This window comes from Mchenga conophoros, linkage group LG6 (assembly GCF_057382185.1).
Source record: "Mchenga conophoros isolate Kocher_MC1m ecotype Shallow Benthic linkage group LG6, M_conophoros_male_GT1.1, whole genome shotgun sequence".
Taxonomy (NCBI): Eukaryota; Metazoa; Chordata; class Actinopteri; order Cichliformes; family Cichlidae; genus Mchenga; species Mchenga conophoros.
Genome location: NC_140531.1, coordinates 6,076,214 through 6,088,189, shown reverse-complemented (window position 1 = coordinate 6,088,189; position 11,976 = coordinate 6,076,214).

Below are 11,976 nucleotides of genomic sequence, written 5' to 3'. Positions count from 1 at the left end.
TCAGTGAGCAGCGAGAAAGGGTTTTGTTGAGCTCAGAGGAAAATGTACAACCTGCCTCAAGTTAATAGGATGGCAACAGCGAGTCAAATAACCACTCATTACAACCAAGATCTGCAGAAGAGCATCTCTGAATACTCAGAACACTGAACCTTGAAGCAGACAGACTACAGCAGCAGAAGACCACACCAGGTGCTGCTTCTGTCAGCTAAGAACAGGAAACTGAGACTACATGTCACACAGACTCATTTTAGTTTAGACAACATGAAACTGAAAACGTGTTTTATCAGTGTTTCAGGCCTCTGGTGTTGTATTGGTGTGTTTGATATTTTCTACTTCCTTACTCACACTAGGGCTGGGTATCGTCACTGATTTCTAGAATCAATTCGATTCCGATTCACAAGGTCCCGAATGGATTCAGTCACGATTCGATTCAATTCAATTTGATTTGAATCTGGGAAAATTTGCCTCAGACAGTTAGAAATATTATAATTCAGATCAGTACATTTACATATTTTTGTATCTATAAAAAGGAAGCTGACACTCGCAAGACTTTATCAAAAGGTGTGAGCATTACAGCAGATGCCTTTGTGTCAAAGTAGCTGAAGATAAAACACAGAAAAACATGAAACTAATTATCCTGGCCTGGGATTTTATAAAAATATTCTGCAGTACATCAAAAACGAAAGAAAATCATTAATCAACTTATGAACATTACCTCTGAAGTTACAGCGGTTTTATTAGAGACACGGCTAAGCATTTTGCATTTTGCATAATTTTAAAAAGTTTAAATTTGTTCAGTATTGAACGGCAGAAATTAGGTTTTCTTTTCGGAAGTACTGTATGTAAAAAGAAAAAAAAAACAGCGGCCTGACAGCGCTGTAAATAACGGTAGTCTTGTGTGTAACAAGCAAGCGAATGATGCAGAAAACAGATTTTTAGATGGGAAGCTGTTCTTGAAGTACACTGAGAAAGAGAGAGAGAGAGAGAGCTGTGCATGAAGTGTGATTTTATCGTGGTGGAAGCAAAACAGCAAAAGTCAGAGTGAATCCATGACGATGTTTATGTGAAGCATAGTTTGGATCTTCTTTTGCTGCTGGTTCGGTCAATATTGTTTGGAGAGAGATAAAACTAACAACTTTAGAATCAGCGCAAAAAGGATGTAAACACAAAGCGCGGACCCACCGAAACATCAGAATCAGCGAGCTGTCGGGTTTCAGCCCTGACCGTGTCTGTGCCGTCGGGTGAGAAAGGCGACATCTCACTGATTCTGATCCGCGGGTCCGCGCTGTGTGTTTACGTCTTTGTGCAGAAGCCGTGTACCTGCTCTCGTTTACTGTCTTAAATGTTTGGTGGTTGTTGAAATTTTATGACGTTTCACCTGAGATTCTGGCATTTTGGGCAAAATACATTTATATAAGAAAAATCGATTCAGGATTTTAATGAATTGATATCACGTTGTCCAAGCCAGAATCGATTTTAATCCATCCATCCATCCATCCATTCGCTTCCGCTTATCCTTTTCAGGGTCGCGGGGGGCGCTGGAGCCTATCCCAGCTGTCATAGGGCGAGAGGCGGGGTACACCCTGGACAGGTCGCCAGTCTGTCACAGGGCCAACACACAGGGACAGACAACCATTCGCACTCACATTCACTTGCACATTCACACCTAGTGGCAATTTGGATTAACCAATTAACCTATCCCCACAAGCTGCATGTCTTTGGACGGTGGGAGGAAGCCGGAGTACCCGGAGGGAACCCACGCAAACACGGGGAGAACATGCAAACTCCACACAGAAAGACCCTGGCCTGATGGTGGAATTGAACTCAGGACCTTCTTGCTGTGCGGCAACAGTGCTAACCACCATGCCACCATGCTGCCCGATTTTAATCGATGAATCAATTATTAAAACCCACCCCTACTCTGTACTGTTTCGCTAGCTTAGCTCGTAGTCGACTCGTTAGCACCATGGCTACTTCACCTGTCCCTCCTGCACTTTCTTGCTCATTGTGTCAGATGTTTAGTTACTCCTCTGCCTCCTTTAGCAGTAATATATCTGTAACAAATGTAGCATGTTTGCAGCTCTGGAGGCCAGGATTACTGATTACTGAGACTCGGCTTCGCACCCTTCATTCACCCGTAGCTAGCCAGGCCCCTGTAGCTGGTGCAGCCGAAGATAGCGTAGGCCCCGCTAGCTGTTCCCCGGCAGACCCCAAGCAACTGGGGAAAGAGGGTGGCTGGGTGACAGTGAGGAGGAAGCATAGTCCTAAACAGAAGCCCCAGGTACACCACCAACCCGTTCATGTGTCTAACCGTTTTTCCCCACACAGGGGGTCAAACTCTGGTAATTGGTGATTCTGTTCTCAGACATGTGAAGCTAGACACACCTGCAACCATGGTCAATTGTCTTCCAGGGGCCAGAGCAGGCGACGTAAATTCAGTAAAATCATAATTCCCGTCGGCAGTAATGACACCCGGTTACGCCACTAAAATCAATATTGAATCACGTGCAACTTTGCCAAAACAATGTCGGACTCTGTAGTTTTCTCTGGTCCCCTCCCCAATCAGACCAGGAGTGACATGTTTAGCCGCATGTTCTCCTTAAATTGCTGGCTGTCTGAGTGGTGTCCCAGAAACGATGTGGGCTTCATAGATAATTGGCAAACCTTCTGGAGGAAACCTGGTCTTGTTAGGAGAGACGGCATCCATCCCACTTTGGATGGGGCAGCTCTCATTTCTAGAAATATGGACAAATTTATTAAACCCCCCAAAATATGACTATCCAGAGTTGGGACCAGGAAGCAGAGTTGCAGTCTTACACGCCTCTCTGCAGCTTCTCTCCTCCTGCTACCCCCCCCCCAAAAAAACCCCCCCATATAGACTGTGTCAGCTTCCAAAAAGACAAAAACAAACTAAAAACCAGCAAAAAAAAGACTTAAACATAAACAATTACAAAGAAAGAACAATACAGTATCCACATCTGAACCAAAGAGTAAAACAGTGAAATGTGGATTATTAAATATTAGGTCTCTCTCCTCCAAGTCTCTGTTAGTACATGACTTAATAATTGATCAACAAATCGATTTACTCTGCCTTACAGAAACCTGGTTGCAGCAGGATGATTATGTTAGTTTAAATGAATCAACACCCCCGAGTCATTCTAACTACCAGAAATCTCGAAGCACAGGCCGAGGGGGCGGTGTGGCAGCAATTTTTCACACCAGCCTATTAATTAATGAAAGACCAAGACAGACTTTTCATTCACTTGAAAGCCTGATGCTTAACATTGTCCACCCCAGCTGTAAAACTCAGAAACCAGTCTTACTTGTTATCATCTATCGTCCACCTGGGCCTTACACAGAGTTTCTCTCTGATTTCTCAGACTTTTTATCTGATTTAGTTCTGAGCTCAGATAAAATAATTATTGTGGGTGATTTTAACACCCATGTAGATGCTAAAAATGACAGCCTCAACATGGCATTTAATCTGTTATTAGACTCAATTGGCTTCTTTCAAAATGTAAAAGAACCCACCCACCACTTTAATCACACTTGTTTTAACATATGGCATAGAAACTGAACATTTAACAGTGTTTCCTGAAAACCCTCTCCTGTCTGATCATTTCCTGATAACATTTACATTTACAATAATTGATTACACAGCAGTGGAGAGTAGACTTTATCAAAGTAGATGTCTTTCTGAAAGCGCTGTAACTAAGTTGAAGAATATAATCCACCCACTGTTATCATCTTCAATGCCCTGTACCAACACAGAGCAGAGCAGCTATCTGAACACTACTCCAACAGAGGTCGATTATCTTGTTAATAATTTTACCTCCTCACTACCTACGACTCTGGATACTGTAGCTCCTGTGAAAACTAAGGCCTCAAATCAGAAGTACCTGACTCCGTGGTATAATTCTCAAACACGTACCCTAAAGCAGATGACTCGTAAGCTGGAGAGGAAATGGCGTGTCACAAATTTAGAGGATCATCATTTAGCCTGGAGAAATAGTTTGCTGCTTTATAAGAAAGCCCTCCGCAAAGCCAGAACATCTTACTATTCATCACTGATTGAAGAAAATAAGAACAACCCCAGGTTTCTCTTCAGCACTGTAGCCAGGCTGACAAAAAGTCAGAGTTCTTTTGAGCCAACCATCCCTTTAACGTTAACTAGTAATGACTTCATGAACTTCTTCACAAATAAAATTTTTATCATTAGAGAAAAAATTACCAATAATCATACCACAGATGTAATATTATCTACAGCTACTTTTAGTACCATTGATGTTAAGTTAGACTCTTTTTCTCCAATTGATCTTTCTGAGTTAACTTCAATAATTGCTTCCTCCAAACCATCAACGTGTCTTTTGGACCCCATTCCTACAAAACTGCTCATTAATTAATTCTTCGATCTTAAATATGATCAAACTATCTTTAATAATCGGCTATGTACCACAGGCCTTCGAGGTGGCTGTAGTTAAACCTTTACTCAAAAAGCCATCTCTAGACCCAGCAGTCTTAGCTAATTATAGGCCAATCTCCAACCTTCCTTTCATATCAAAAATCCTTGAAAGAGTAGTTGTCAAACAGCTAACTGATCATCTGCAGAGGAATGGCTTAATAGAAGAGTTTCAGTCAGGTTTCAGAGCTCATCACAGCACAGAAACAGCTTTAGTGAAGGTTACAAATGATCTTCTCATGGCCTCTGACAGTGGACTCATCTCTGTGCTTGTCCTGCTAGACCTTAGTGCAGCGTTCGATACTGTTGACCATAATATCCTATTAGAGCGATTAGAACATGCTGTAGGTATTACAGGTACTGCACTGCAGTGGTTTGTATCATATCTATCTAATAGACTCCAATTTGTACATGTAAATGGAGAGTCCCCTTCACACGCTGAGGTTAATTATGGAGTTCCACAGGGTTCAGTGCTAGGACCAATTCTGTTTACACTATACATGCTTCCCCTAGGCAGCATCATTAGAAGACATAGCATAAATTTTCACTGCTATGCAGATGACACCCAGCTCTATCTGTCCATGAAGCCAGATAACACACACCAATTAGTTAAACTGCAGGAATGTCTTAAAAACATAGAGACCTGGATGGCCGCTAACTTTCTGCTTCTTAATTCAGGTCAAACTGAGGTTATTGTACTCGGCCCTGAAAAGCCTAGAAATATGGTATCTAACCAGATTCTTACTCTGGATGGCATTACCTTGGCCTCCAGTAAAACTGTGAGGAACCTTGGAGTCATTTTTGACCAGGATGTGTCCTTCAACGCACATATTAAACAAATATGTAAGACTGCGTTCTTCCATTTGCGCAACATCTCTAAAGTTAGAAATATCCTGTCTCAGAGTGACGCTGAAAAACTAGTTCATGCATTTATTACTTCCAGGCTGGACGACTGCAATTCATTATTATCAGGATGTCGAAAAAACTCACTGAAAAGCCTTCAGCTAATCCAAAATGCTGCAGCAAGTGTCTTGACAGGGACTAGAAAGAGAGAGCATATTTCCCCTGTTTTGGCTTCCCTTCATTGGCTTCCTGTTAAATCCAGATTTGAATTCAAAATCCTGCTCCTCACATACAAGGTCTTAAATAATTAGGCCCCATCTTATCTTAATAACGTTGTAGTGCCATATCACCCTATTAGAGCACTTTGCTCTCACTCTGCAGAACTACTTGTTGTTCCTAGAGTATTTAAAAGTAGAATGGGAGGGAGAGCCTTCAGTTTTCAGGCCCCTCTTCTGTGGAACCAGCTTCCAGTTTGGATTTGGGAGACAGGCACTATCTCTACTTTTGAGATTAGGTTAAAAACTTTCCTTTTTGCCAAAGCATATAGTTAGGGCTGGACCAGGTGACCCTGAATCCTCCCTTAGTTATGCTGCAATAGACGTAGGCTGCCGGGGATTCCCATGATGCATTGAGTTTTTCCTTTCCAGTCACCTTTCTCACTCACTATGTGTTAATAGACCTCTCTGCATTGAATCATATCTGTTATTAACCTGTCTCTCTTCCACAGCATGTCTTTTATCCTGTCTTCCTTCTCTCACCCCAACCGATCGCAGCAGATGGCCCCGCCCCTCCCGGAGCCTGGTTCTGTCAGAGGTTTCTTCCTGTTAAAAGGGAGTTTTTCCTTCCCACTGTCGCCAAAGTGCTCGCTAATAGGGGTCATATGATTGTTGGGTTTTTCTCTGTATCTATGAAGCGCCTTGAGGCAACTTTTGTTGTGATTTGGCGCTATATGAATAAAATTGAATTGAATTAAGTTTTTTGTTATATGCAGACGAAACACTGGTTCATATTTTGAGCTAGAGGACTTTTTTATGCTTGAATGAGTCAAAAGTCAGTGTTAAATGGCACACACACCCACACACACAGACAGGAAAGCCTGGGGAACTACTATTGCTCCAGACCACTTTACAAAATGCCAAGAAAGTCTGGGATGATAGTACTGTTGCATAGTACTGTATACTGTATACCAGCTTCACACACAATATGACATATTTTGACCCAAAAACCCTAGAAAAAACGGAATACTCACATTTTCTATTTTAAATACGTAACGCGAGTACATGTATTCGGTTACTCCCCAACACTGTTTCTCAGCAGGGCTCAAGATTCGGCTCCCACATACAAGGAGACATTAATAATTGAGATATGAAATTACTTTGTGGGCCAGATATAATTGTATAAAACACCCCTGGTTTAGACCCTGTTTCTACCCAATAAGCCATTACACAGACCCACTGTATGCTTCACATATGTCTCAGTTTACCTACAGTGGCTTGCAAAAGTATTCGGCCCCCTTGAACTTTTCATCATTTTGTCACATTACAGCCACAAACATGAATCAATTTTATTGGAATTCCGTGTGAAAACCAACACAAAGTGGTGTACATGTGAGAAGTGGAACGAACGAAAATCATACATGATTCCAAACATTTTTTATTAATAAGTAACTGCAAAGTGGAGTGTGCGTAATTATTCAGCCCCCTGAGTCAATACTTTATAGAACCACCTTTTGCTGCAATTACAGCTGCCAGAGTATGTCTCTACTAGCTTTGCACATCTAGAGAAATTCTTGCCCATTCTTCTTTGCAAAACAGCTCCAGCTCAGTCAGATTAGATGGACAGCGTTTGTGAACAGCAGTTTACAAATCAATTACGAAACGGGTGAGACAGCATTTCCTCTTCCTTCAAACTTCTTCCACTGTCTTCATCGCTGCGCTCTGGACACTTGTTGCTCACCCCATCGTGTGATTGTCTCACTTACGTGCTTTTGACTAGAACGCACAGGATTAATAAATTATTCACTGTATAAAAAGTAGAGGGCATAATGCATGTTCTCAAAATCTTTCTGAAGCGCCGCCCTCATTGCTAAAAGCTCTGATTTTCAGGAATGGAGTTGGCAATTAGATTCTGGAGCAGTTCTTGACCAGTGATGCCCAGCTTTCCTCACTGTCTTCCTTCTCTCACCCCAACCGGGTGCAGCAGATGAAACGAGGTGAGTAAAGACAAAATAGTCTGTGCATCATGGGAAGCCTCCAGCCCTCTTGGACAATTGCAGTGCAACTAAGGGAGGATTCAGGGTCAGCTAATCCAGCCCACACTGTAAAACTAATCTGAAAAACTGGGAGGTGGATCCACTGAAAACACTACACTGAAGTTGGTTTCAGTGGCTCACAGAACATCTGATGTGGTGTGCTCATTTAAACGCAGGATCCAGAGGGTCTTCCAAAGGGTTCATTATGACAATGGTGATTTAGTAGATTTAACAGATGTATGCTGATGGATTAATGGATGCATGTGTGGTGGCACGAAGGAGGATAACCAGTGAAGGTGAATAAGGGATGTTGACAACGCCACCTGGGGGGGGGGGGGGGAGAGTTACACCCCAGGAAAGATTTCTATGGCCAATGTGGATTTTACACTAGCTACCAAAGCCCACAGGCTCGTTATTAACAGCAGAGGTGAGGCAGATCAGTTTTACAACTCAAAACTTATTAAGAATACTACTAAAAGCAGAGAACTGTAAAATCAGATAAGTTCTTAAGGTAGCAGGGCTGAGACGGCAAGACAGTTACTCAATAAGAGCTCGATATAATAACTAAACAAAATGGTGGCGCCCGGCCACTTGAGGAGGCAACCCAAGGGTGCCACCTAATTCCACTGCAAACCTCACTGTCACTCACACTGCAATCTACCTATTCCCGGTGTGTACACTCTCATGAATCCGGGGGGGTCGATTCCACCTCACGTGCCTAGTCCCACAACGAGCGGCCGCACCTCCACCAAAGCAACAAAACATATAAAACATGAAACAAATCAGTAAAAGAGATATAAATGTAAAAAATGGTAAATGGCCTGTATTTATATAGCGCTTTACTAGTCCCTAAGGACCCCAAAGCGCTTTACATATTCAGTCATCCACCCATTCACACACTGGTGATGGTAAGCTACATTGTAGCCACAGCCACCCTGGGGCGCACTGACAGAGCCGAGGCTGCCGGACACTGGCGCCACTGGGCCCTCTGACCACCACCAGTAGGCAACGGGTGAAGTGTCTTGCCCAAGGACACAACGACCGAGACTGTCCAAGCCGGGGCTCGAACTGGCAACCTTCCGATTACAAGGTGAACTCCCAACTCTTGAGCCACGATCGCCACAAATACACCCTAAATGTGACAAATACACCCACCCAATTTGGAGTAAAAGACCATAAAACCAGGAGTCAGTCAAGGCCAGTCCATAGACGTTTGTAAAATGACAAGGCTACAACAACACAGCAGCAGTGTTGCACAATCCACTGTCTAAGGGGCAATACTAAAATGAGCGGCTTTTCTGAAGAAATCAAACCACTCTGCGGTGCTTAACCGCCTAACGCTATTGGCCACCTTTGATGGGAAAAGAATGCCAAGTGCCTTCGTGTGGTAGAGAAGCGCTACTGTTTCTGACAAGGCCTCTAATTATCAGCTGGGAAGGTGTGGATGTTAGTGCTGCATTCACGGACATCATGTAAAAGCCTACCAAAATCGACTTCACTACATACGGATGGATAGTAGTGATATAATGGGACTGTTTTCGCCCCCCAATCACCCCCTCAGGCGTGCTCGTACTGTATTTGGCACTTTTGCTAGTTCACGAGAGAGCAGACCGTCACTGATAACCGGTGATTGGGGGGGGGGGGGGATCAATATCAGCCAGACAGTGGTAGAAAAAAGTAAGGTTCTCTACCCGCTGATTCAAATGTGTGATTTGTGATCAAAACCTTTTTAAAGTTGCGCATCTTGCGTTATATTCACAGGGCTCTGTTGGTGCCTGTCTGATTGCTCAAATAAAATATTTAATCTCATTTTGTTCATTGTTCAATAATCATATTTTTATAGAAAAAAAAATTTGAGCAAAAGACAAACTTTATGTACAGGGAATAAAGTTACATTGAAGCCAAGCACACCATTGTGTTTTTTGTGACATTACCAATAAGTTTGATGTGTCACATGGCCCTCTTCCTATTGAAAAAAACAAAAGTTGTATTCAAGATGGCCGACTTCTAAATGGCCACCATGGTCACCACCCATCTTGAGGAGTTTGCCCCCTCACATATACTAATGTGCCACAAACAGGACTTTATTATCACCAATCATTCCCATTTTATTATGGGGTATCCATATAAATGGCCCACCCTGTAGTTACGTTTTCAAAAAACTATGATATTGTAACTCAGTTATTAACTTAGTTACAATATTATAAAAGTAATTAAATAATAATAATGGATTGCATTTATATAGTGCTTTTCGGGGCCCTCAAAGCGCTGAACAATTCCACTATTCATTCACTCTCATATTCACACACTGGTGGAGGCAAGCTACAGTTGTAGCCACAGCTGCCCTGGGGCAGACTGACAGAAGCGAGGCTGCCATATCGCACCATCAGCCCCTCTGGCCATCACCAGTAGGCGGTAGGTGAAGCGTCTTGCCCAAGGACACAACGACCGAGACTGTCAGAGCCGGGGCTCGAACGGCAACCTTCCGGTTACAAGACGAACTACCAACTCTTTGAGCCACGAGGAAAAGTAACTATTGTGTTACTTTAGGAAAAAAAGTTTAACCATCTGAGGTCCAGGGTTGATTTGACCTCAGCATGTCTAATTGCCTTGTTTGGTATCATTCTTTTCAGCACAACCTCACATCTGAATTTACAGTTATGTTTTCATTAGTACAATTGATTAAAAAAAAAGAAAAAAAAAAAAGAACAACAACATGAAATCAGATATATTTTTTTACTGTAACAACAACAAAAAGCATGTTTCACAAATCATTTTCATAACATGAAATGCAAATAGAAATTGTAAATTTAATAAACCTATACATGAGTTTTGCAAATAAAAAAGGTACATGCAACTATTTACCTAAAAATGCAGGAAAGACTAAACTATTTACAGAACACTCTGATTCTGCATCAAATAAGATGCCACACAAATTATTTGTGCCACTCCAAAAAATTATTTCTCTCCACTGTAAGACAGAGGAGAACATCACAGGCCTGATACCTGCAGGCCTGACAGCCAGTGGTGTATCACTCCTCCTGTTTTCCACCTGGAGACAGCGTTTACACTGTAATCTGCCTTTGGTGGCTTTATGGCAGCAACTGTGACATTCGGCATCATTGTTCTGACACACAAAACAAAACCAACAGCTACACAACACACTAACTACATACTCCATACTAGAGCTGGGCAGTAGAACGATAACGATATGTATCGCGATATAACTTTTACTCGATAGAGAAATTAAACTATCGCGATAGACCTCGCCGCTCTTGTCCTCTTAAAAAAAAAAAAAAAAAAAAAGGTCAGCCAATCCAAATTAAGTAGCGCAGAGCCGAACCAATCACAGCCGCAGCGTCACGTCGCGTGACTTGTTACGTACAGCACAAGTGCCAAGCCGCACGTGTGTTTGTTTGGGAAGCAGCCAGCGGGTAATGGAGGAAATGAGTGTGCCAACTAGAAAAATCAACCGAGCGTGACCGAAGAGAAAACAGATGATGGTTCCAATGCCGGAGAGATTGTCGAACGGAAGAGCCATAGAAGTTCCGTAGGGTGAAGGTATTTCGGCTATTTCAAGTCTGACAAAAAACAGAGTAGTGTGCACTGTAAATTGTGCCGAAAGCAAGTCTGGAAAGACAATAAACTGGTGCATGCGTCACACTGCGCCACGTTATTGTTTCGGTGAAATGAATTTCTACAATACTGTTAATTCTACTCTCTGCAGTGTTTAAATGCTTACATATACACACAGTTACTGTCCGTCCACACATACGACTCGGTTCTGCTTCTATGCCCCAGCTTTGTTTACTTTTTCCCACCGAGGCTTCTAGACTTCTGATTGGCCAACATTTCTGCACGGTTAGGAATCTAGCGCCACCTGCTGCTTTGGCATGTTCATAGCAGCGTTTTCCTTCATTTCTCCCTTTATGTGTGGACAGGATTCTTTTTTAAAACGAAAACGGAAAATCTCCGTTTTCAAAAATACCCGTGTACTTGTGGACTGTGGCAGAGGCGTGGCCCCGGTCGCAGCTGCAGGGGAGGAGTGCAGCAGAAGGCTCAACAGGGCGGCGCTGCGAGGCCGGTAAGAACAGCTGATGGTGTTTATGTACTGATGATGGTCTCCCTCCGCTGTGTTTATAGTGAGACGGGGAGGGGCGGCCAGAAGAGAGATCAGCTGGGCTCGTGAGCTGTCAGACTGTACGACTGAGTCAGCTGTCAAAACTCAACACTCAAAGCTTCAATAAATGTGGAAGTTGGCAGTACATACCTGTGTGTGCGTGTGTCTGTGCCTGGTGTATTCCACAAGTGGTGCCGAAACCCGGGAAAGTGCCGGTGGGGGAATGTCCGACCCACAGGCCGCGCCACCCGCCCAGCCTCTGCAATTCTTGGCGCAGATGCTAGCGGAGATGGCGACGATGAG